This window comes from Mandrillus leucophaeus, unplaced genomic scaffold, assembly GCF_000951045.1.
Source record: "Mandrillus leucophaeus isolate KB7577 unplaced genomic scaffold, Mleu.le_1.0 Scaffold128, whole genome shotgun sequence".
NCBI lineage: Eukaryota > Metazoa > Chordata > Mammalia > Primates > Cercopithecidae > Mandrillus > Mandrillus leucophaeus.
In genome coordinates, this window is record NW_012101209.1 from 2,465,752 (window position 1) to 2,474,449 (window position 8,698).

General features: G+C 37.1%; 1 pseudogene across 1 annotated transcript in view; it reads right to left on the reverse strand.

Moving 5' to 3' along the window:
• The window catches only part of LOC105533700, a 93,586-nt pseudogene extending 84,990 nt beyond the window's left edge, over positions 1 to 8,596 (reverse strand). Inside the window, exon 1 of the transcript XR_001005154.1 lies at positions 8,540 to 8,596. The product of XR_001005154.1 is annotated as a 26S protease regulatory subunit 8-like (transcript). The remainder of the gene's footprint in view (positions 1 to 8,539) is intronic.
• Between the last annotated feature and the right edge of the window lie 102 nt (positions 8,597 to 8,698).

Genomic DNA, 8,698 nt, shown 5'->3' on the forward strand with positions numbered 1-8,698 from the left:
AGAAAATATCAAAATGCAGTTAACATGATTATTCCTCGATAGAACTGACTTTTCAAAGAAAAAGAAAATGTGTACTCAATGATAATGAAAATGGTAAGTATCCAAAGCTATGGGAAGTGACTATATGTAACAAGAAGTAAACACAGCCTTAAACACTTTTATCATTAAAAAATAATAAAAAATAAAAGAACTAAGAAGCTAGGAGAAAGAACAAAATTAACTTTACAAAATGAGAAAGAACAGAATAGAGGTAACAGTAGGAAAAAATTAAAAACCAACAAAAATAGCAAAATTTATTGTCCAAACTGAGCACTGGCTCTCTGAAACATATTACACAAAAGAAATAACCCATTATGTATATCTGGCTTCTTTGTTCTTTTTTTTTTCCTCAGTTCACATATAAATAGGTAAATTAAAGAACTACTACAGACTAACCACAATCAAGCAAAAATTAGGATATTCCACATGGTCAGAACTTATGAAACTGAAATGGCTGAATATACCTATAATTTTCTGACACACTAAATATTTTCATTGCTAAAAAAAGAGCTCTAAAATGAAATAATGACTCTGATAGGTGATATTACTCAAAATATATCTACCAATCTGCACTTATAAATATCAAAAACTACACAAGTTTTTATGGGTTAAAAAATTTTACATAGTACTAAAGATTATACCTTGCTAGAAGCTGTTTCCATTTCTAATGAGCAAATTGGCAATAAAGATCAAATGCCTTGAACAAAGCATATCTTTGTTTCTGGCAATCCCATGTCGCTGATAAATTTTTAAGAACTGGCCGGGCGCTCACGCCTGTAATCCTAGCACTTTGGGAGGCTGAGGTGGGCGAGTCACTTGAGGCCAAGCATTTGAGACTAGCATGGCCAACATGGCAAAACCCAGTTCTCTACTAAAAATACAAAAATTAGTCAGGCATGGTGTGCACACCTGTAATCCCAACTACTTGGGAGGCTGGGGCCCAAGAATCACTTGAACCTGGGAGGCAGAGGTTGCAGTCAGCCAAGATCGTACTACTGTACTCTAACCTGGGCAACAGAGCGAGACTCCATCCAAAGGAAAAAAAAAAAACAAAACTGTAAAAATTTGCTTACCAGGATGTTCACGGCAACAGTATTTTATTACAACTGTACCAAATTGCAAACAAACTAAATGCTCAACCATAAGGAACAACCAAATAAATCCTTGACTCTTCATTTTCTCTCATACCTCCACATGTAATCCAGGTGGCTCTATCTTCAAAACATGGATATCCAGAATCCGGCCACGGCTTAGCACCTCCAGCACTGCCACCCTACTCCAAGCCACTGTTACCTTTCATCTGGATTTCTGTCTCCTTGCTGACTCTTGCCACCTCACACAATAGCCAGAGTAATCCTTTAAAACCCAAGTCAGATTATGTCAATCCTCTGCACAAAAATACTCCAGTGTCTCCCCATCCCATTTTAAAACCAAAGCCAGAAACTACAGGTCAGTGGTTACGAGGCAGTTTATGATTCTGTCCCAACCTCACGCCACCCCACTATGCTCTCATCTTCTACAGCCCTCTGCACTCCAGCTGCAGTAAATCTACATATCAGGTACACTCATGCCTCAGGGCCTTTACAGTTACTGTTCCCTGTGCCTGAAAATGTTTTTCCCCCAGAGATCCTCATGGCTTGCTCCTTCACTTTCTGCTTGAATTGTCACCTTGTCAGTGAGGTCATCCTTAAAACCCTATTTAAAATAGCAACTGTAGACAGGGCTCCATCCCAGAATCTCTATCAGCCTTTGCACTCCATTTTTTTCCATTACACTGAATGCCCTAACACACTATTTACTTTACTTGTTTGTTTACTCTATCTCCCAAATAGAATAATAAGGCCCCTAAAAGCAGGGATTTTTATCTTATTTCTTCACTGCTGTATCTCCAGAACAGTGTCCAGAAGAGCGAGTCCTCGTTAAATATTTGAGTGATTTTTGGAATACTGGGTAATAATTAAAAATGCTGCTATAAAAAATTTTAATGGGATGTTAGAAACTGGTGGAAATGGAAAGAGCACATTATCAAAGGATATGTAACCCATGGATCAAGAAGAAATCATACGGGAAATTAAAATACATTTTTCACTGAATGTTAACAAGAACACTTCAAAATCAGTGGGATTCAGGTAAAGCAATTCTTAGAGGAAAAATTGTAGCTTTAAAACTTTGTATTAGAACATCAGAAAGGTTAAAATCAAAACAATATAAAAATGAATATTCCTAATTTTGTGTCTAAAACAAACACATATATAAAAGACATTAACACTTTTTTCTGGTTATTTCTGGTGATAAGATTACAAGTGCTTTGCGATTTTTATACATGGTTTTCTGTATGTTAATTTTTCTTTAGTGAACAGATACTATTTTTATAATTAAAAAAAAAAGGTTTTAAAAAACTTCCTTTCCCTGTGGTTGAATTCTAATTGCTGGCCTCTTCCTCTGCCTGTCTCTTAAAATACTTGCTTCTCTGGATTCCATCCTTGTCCTTCGTCGATTTATATTCATCCCTTAGTAATCTTAACCACTTTCTGGATTCATTTATAACCTGAAAATTGATTTCTCAATTTTTTGTAATATCCTGAATTAGAGACTCATGTTTCCAACCACTTAAAAGATACTTCTATCCAGATGGAAATCCTACAGCCACTCAAATTTAACAGGCCTAAAAGGAACTCATTATCATTTCCTAAAACTTGTTCTTTTCATCTTTAATACTGGTTAAAGACATCACTATGTACCCTGGTTCTCAATTCTATCAGTTCTACCTTAGAAATCTCAATCAAATCTAACTTTTCTTCCCCCTCACCAATGCCATGCTTTCAACATAGGCATCTTCTATCAGTTATATTCTAAAATTCGAATCCTAACTTACCCTCCTGCTATCACACTCTCCTCCTTAAGAACTGAATCCTGATAAGGGTTGCTGCATACAGCCTGAAGTCTGCACCACTAGAGAAGGTTGCCATCCATGTAAACTACAATTGTTAATTGTGCCCAATGGCCTAATCATGATACTCCCCCTGCTTTCAAACTTCATGAGATAAAACAAACCTATAGCACTACAAAATCCTTCAACTGGCTCCACTTTCTATTTTTCTAGCTTCAGGTTCTCATCATTCCTCTATGCACCCTGCAGTCCAGACATATTTAACTTTTCAGTATGCCCTATCAAAACCCACGCTTCTGTGGATTTCTCTTTAGTCTATGGTGCCCTCTCTCCGTAAAACTTCTAAATCCTTCAAACTACAGTTCAAATGTACCCTCCTCTGGGAAGCATTTTTTGACTAGCCTAGACAAAGATACTTCACTAAGCATTTTGCTAACAGTTCTATTACAGAATTTGTTGCACCGTATAATAATCACATATACCCATCTCCCAAATTCAGTGGAGAGGTGAGCAGTGCATAAAGAAGCCCCATATTTGAACCCTCAGTAACTACAATGCGCAGCTCCTAAAAGGGGCTCGATTCATGTTTATTAATACTATACTTACCATATGCATTCGGACAACTTTTTAAAAGTAAATAGAAAATGAGTTTAACAAAAAAGTTACATGTTCAACTGTCAATCTAAGTCTATAATCCATGTGGCAGACAGAACTGATGTGACTCTTCTTGATTCCTACACTTCCTGGTGTTTAAACCTTTGTATAATTCCCTCCCCTTGCACGTGAACTGGACCTATGGCTTGCTTCTAATCAATGAAATACAGCAAAGGCAATGGGTTGTATGTGATCACGTGTACATGATTATGTAAGAACATAGCACCAGTTCACCTTTGCTAGACTCTCTTCCTGTGCTGACCTTGAAGAAGCAAGCTGCTCTGAACCTAACAGACACAAAGAAATAAATTCAGCCAATAACCCAAGGAAGTCTGGGGGCAGACCTTTCCCCAGGTGAGTCTCTAGATAACAACCCAGCCCTGGCCAACACTTTGACTGCAGTCTTACAGAGGCCACAGCTAAGTTGTGCCCAGCCTCTTGACCCATAGAAATTGCGAGGTAGTAAATGTGTTGCTTAGAACCGCTAAATTTGTAGTCATTTGTTAATAAGCAGCTTAGAAAACGAATAAAATCAGAATCTAAGGCATTTCTGAACTCTTTCTTTACAAAAAGGCCTACGTTTTGTCCAATTTCTAAACAAGTAAATGTCATGTACATGCAAAATTAAAACACAGACTAACATTTCAAATAAACAATAGTTCTTAAGAATATTTACATAAGGTAAAACTTAGGAAGTAATCTGCTACATAAAGCAGTTCCTACACTCTCTTTTAACACATTTGCCAATATACCCAATTTTGCATAATACTTAGTAGATGTAATAAGTGTAACATTAGGGCAATTCTCCTTACAAGCCCAAACAATAATAAATAGTTTAAAAGTTGATATCTAATTAACGATATTTGGTAGTCAGAAGAACTTACTTACTAGTCATCAGGCAAAGCAATCAAATTGGAGGACAGCAAGGGACTTGCTGGAGATGTGCCTGAGGGAGTAGGACACTATCTTACAACAACAGGGCTCTTACTCCCTCAGGCACTGCACCAGCCAGCAAACCATCAAAATACCAGGTTCTCAGGTCATGCTGCTCTCAGATCAGGTGATGCCCGGTGCAACTCACCAATCCTCCCCACCTTGCAGTCAAGAATAGTTCCAAAAAATCCCCAAAGCAGAAACTTCCACGACATAGGCCACACTTACACACAGCAAAGCATATAATACGAAGGTATGAAATTACAAGTGAGAAACAATAACCACCAAAATTCTTGTTACTTCAGGAGTGGCAGGGGTTGTGGTTAGAAGGCTCATTTTTCTTAGAAAGAGGCAAACATTCCTCTTCTGCCACTCCCCATAAAAGCCTTCAATGGCACAAAATAACATTCAAGAATAGGAAATAAGTTACAATATCCCAAATTCAAACATTTTGGCACTTGATATTGGTAAGAAGTGATAACTGAGACCAATTCAATAATGGTTAATTGATGAAGATAACCTAACACCATAAAACTTCACATCTGCCTTAAAAATTAAGAGAAATCTTCCTAGAAATATAGGTCTTCTTCAACATACTCAGTTTTAAGAGATAACCCGCACTCCTTTAATATAAGAAAACATGTTTCACAAGTAACAAGGCACCTGAATGACAATCAGACTACTGAAATACTCAAGAGCAAGCCACACCCAAAAAAGCTCAAGAAAATCAGTAGGTCAAAAGCAACCCAGCACCACTGGTTGTCTGAGATTAAGTCATTTTACATTTTCACTTCCGGACTCAAGGACACATTATAGAAGTCCACACGATTTCTCTGGAAATAATCTCCATTTATTGGTATATTTCTATAGCCCAATTCATCTACCCTATCCTTGCCGCATCAATAAAGGCTATTTTACCACTCATGTTATGCTCTTATGCACAAAGCTACTTGACAGTGGAAAAAAAAGTAGACATAAATTAAAGGCAAACAAATCCTCTGTAAGATACTATCAAGATTTTTAAATATTAGGAAATACCCTTAAGACTTGTTTTAAAACAAAGGTGATGGACAATACTAGCAGTAGCCAAGAAAGTGTCTGTTCACTTTAACACTCCCCAGTCTGAAAAGAATAACAAAGACAAGATTTACTTCACCTAAAAACTCCCTTATAAATATAATCATATTCTGATGTCCAACAACTCAATTCTAGGAAATTTCTACAAACTGAAATATCTGGATTAGGCATTTTTCTTCCAGTCTCTAGAGAGAATAAGAGCGTATATAGCCAAAATAGATGTCCAAAAGACAGCAAAACATAAAACCAACACAGAAAACTTCCTCGTTCAATGTGGCAATTCATTGTGAGGGAACTACTAACAATTCCACTTGCTAGAATCTTTAAGTGTTAAAAATAAAAGGGGCGGGGGGACTGTTTTTCATTCTCTATAAATTACATGACAGTTCACAAGAGAATAATTTTGAATCTTATTGGTACCATATTTTCTTACTAGGAGATGTGAATAATCTAAACAACAATTAAAACAACAGTTTTACAAAAAACAATATGAACTTTCCATTAATACTGAAATAATCCTTTTATCAATTTTCAGATGGAGTTATTTGCATATAACCATTTATACAATTTGTAACTGAATAAATATAATAATGCTATAATAGATACTAAAAAAATTAAGTAAATGTGAAGTATAGTCAAGTCTAATTTTTTAAATTATGATTCTTCATCTAGCTCCCTAAATCTCAAGATGATGAGAAACGTGCTTCTATTATTTTCCTAATAACCTGTCCACTAAAATACAGGTAAAAATCTCAGTAAAGCACTCCACTAAGATGGGTTTTTACATAAGTGTATTCCATCTCCCTGTCTCAACAAAAATTTCAGGATGTGGCACTTTCATCTGATCCTGTCATATAAGAATAGGTAGTTTCTCCAATCCCTTTCCAGCAATTCTCAACTGAGGTTCCTCATCTGAATCACCAAACACAGGAAATTATTTCAGTGACTGTTTTCTCAACTGTTCCAAGAATGATACATAACTAAAACCGTCCTAAATGCACTGGAGCTAAAAGTTAAAATGCATTGCACACTACAGCACAATTCTCTCCACAAAGCCGGTTGAGACACGCTGCTATAAGTTCCTCAGAAACTGTCACTGTACTACTAGGTCCCAGTCACCCAACCCCAACAGCACTAAAAGAACTATAGTGAGTGCACAAACCTAGAACTTAGATAAGAAAAAAGATAAATGCTTTATCTCCAACTTTAAGCAACTAGGTATTTTGATTTACTCATTTACTAGGAAGCATGGAGCTCAACTGTTTGTCCCTTGCTCTGAACGGAATGCATTTACTTAACAAAATAAACCCACAGAAATATAATGTTTCTCAAAGGGAATTATCAGCTCTTAGAAAACGAATTTTTAAAAATCAGCATATTAAATAAATATTAACTATTAACTTGACAAGGCTTTTCCCATTCACCCTTCTTTAGCAAACTTAAATATTCACCTTTTGATAACTGCTAAATGCAAATTTTCACTTTAAAAATATAAATATTAAAAACCAGTTTGCCCTTCAATCTCACACTAATCACCAATTCTCAGAAACTGCCTTTTATATTCTTCAATGTGGACTACAGCAACTTCAACTGGTAGGTTAGTTGTGATCAAATCACTTTAAGGACACCAGTAGAGTTCCTTTACTCAAAAGCAAATGACTTTTTTAAATGGCCCAATTTTAAGAGGGATGCATATTTTTAAGCAGCAAAAATTACTTTAAAACAAGGTGGCTAATTAAAAGTCAAGCATCATTCCATATTGAATGTGCAAAGCGTTACTAAAAGATGTGAAAAATTAAACATGACATTCTTATTTTTAATTTATGCTGGCGTGTATGCTGATAGTACAGAACATCAGAACAGATAAATTACTACGTATTCCACTTTACTAAGTCTCCACTCAAAGTTCCTACGTTTACAAACACATGAGTAAAAGAGGCACAAAAATGTAGGGGATGCTGTTTTCGCTGCTAATCTGTGCTCAGCTGCGAATTCTTCTAATATCGGATGCATAATGCGATGAAATGGGAATGCTTACCTTCTATACTTCTATTTATTTTCACAAATCGGGGAGGGGAGGTGGTCTTGATTCATTTACTATTAGCGTTTTGCAATAAAGTAGATCAGCATAAAACACAACTGAAGAAGAATTCATTTTCCCAGGACAATGCACCCTTCCTCCTGTTTCTATAGTAAAGCCATCTTTTGCTATTAAAAATGCCCATTTTTCACAACTGACTTTTCCTTAACTCTAGTCAACACTGCTCTTCAAAAGAACCTAGCCAATTACTGTACCTTGTAGGCTGATTTGCAAAATTTTTACTTCCTTAGGAAATTTTTCCATTTTCTAAATGTTTTCCAAATTAAGCAGGACTCACATTAACTGTGACCTTAAGTAGCGGTTTAGTGAGGTTTAAAAACAAACTTTTCATTAACGCATTCATACAATTAAAGTGACATAGTAAGTGGGACTGACACAGATTTAAGGATTACAGCTTTATATTAAAAGTCGGTCCAAAGATGGTAACTCAGCGTTCATTCGAGACCCTTTGACTTTTGGCCTTTAAAAATTGTTCCCCACTGAGTCCCCAGATAGAACTACATTTAGCAACGGGTCTCCTCCTGACTTCCTGGTACTAAAAGCCACAACCACAAGGGCTGTTTCGTCTGTTTGCTGTAAAACAACATTTGCTCCAGTCATCTCTATGGAAAACAGACTTTCTCTACCGGGGAGCCGCTGAGGTGAGGGTGCTCACGATGTTTAAAAACCAAACCACGCGTCTACGCGATAGCAGCACCGCAGGAGTTAAGTGCCGGGGGTTTCTTCCCAGGATGGAGACCTGCCCGGCCGAAGGAGAAAAGGAGAAGGGTAAAAATAGCCGGCGGCCACGACCCACGTGCAGCCGCGGGAGGACCGAGCGCGGGCGCGCGGAGAGGGGTCCGTACCTCCAAACATGTGCGGCGAGAGGTGAGCTGGTAAGGAGCCGATCACCAGGCGCTGTCTCTTATACACATCTAGATGTGTATAAGAGACAGGCTATAAGTTCCTCAGAAACTGTCACTGTACTACTAGGTCCCAGTCACCCAACCCCAACAGCACTAAAA